The sequence below is a fragment of the Cricetulus griseus genome, chromosome 7, assembly GCF_003668045.3.
Source record: "Cricetulus griseus strain 17A/GY chromosome 7, alternate assembly CriGri-PICRH-1.0, whole genome shotgun sequence".
NCBI classification, from domain to species: Eukaryota; Metazoa; Chordata; class Mammalia; order Rodentia; family Cricetidae; genus Cricetulus; species Cricetulus griseus.
Window position 1 is genome coordinate 96,358,166 of NC_048600.1, and position 1,019 is coordinate 96,359,184.

A 1,019-nucleotide genomic window follows, 5' to 3' on the forward strand; every position below is an offset into this window, starting at 1 on the left:
TGCTGATCTCTGCTGATTTTTATGACCTCTCTCCCATACATTGAAACCATGTGTCTCAGCTATGAGTGCCCTGTTCAAGCCCCATACCCACTTTCCATCACCCAACCTCAGTGGGAACACAGTTTATGGTAACCGTGGGACATGATTTGTTTGGGAAAGTCTTCCATGAAAAATGGATATGATGTCTATCAGTAAGATCAACCCAAAGTCCTCTAAACAAGATAGGTAAACATTAATGAATATATGCTAGTCACCCAGGAGAATGTCTGATGTTGCTAGACCCAGTGGTTCAATACCATTACCAGCATTATTTTGTATGTATGTTTTTCTTACTCTTATTCCACATCTGATCTCTGCATTCCTCTGAGTTGACCTCTTTTGTGGTGAGCTCTCTGCATGTGCTAGAAAAAAAGCAGAACCCAGCAGCTTTGGATGTACTTAGTTGTTATGGTTCATTATGGAAAAGAAGCAAAAGGACCAGTAGCCTCGCAGATTCCCACGGATGACTAGTGTACCTAGCTTGGGTCCTGTTTCATACATGAACCAGTCATATCCAAAGGTGCATGTTCATTGCTGCACCTGTGTTCTATATGAAAATGTGGGGATAAGAAGGAGTCTTACCTCTACCCATCTGACACAAACTGATTAGGGTTAATAAGGAATGTGTCTCACCACACGGGAGTGTGTTTTGGGCAAATAAAAAAGAACACATATTCTGTGTATTATGCTTAGCCACACAAGAGCAGTACGCTGTGGAAATCTGTTTCTCTGTTGATATGAACTTCCTGGGATGATTAAAAATGCCACATCGGAGCTGGAGAGATGGTTAAGAGAGCACCGGCTGCTCTTCCAGAGGACCAAGGTTCAATTCCCAGCACCCACGTGGTATTTCACAGCTGTCAGAAACTTCAGCCTCAGCAGATCTGATGCCTCTTTGGATACTGCGTAGATGTAGTGTATAGACTTACACATGGTCAAACCACCCATAAGTATAAAATGATAATGAAAACAAAGAAACA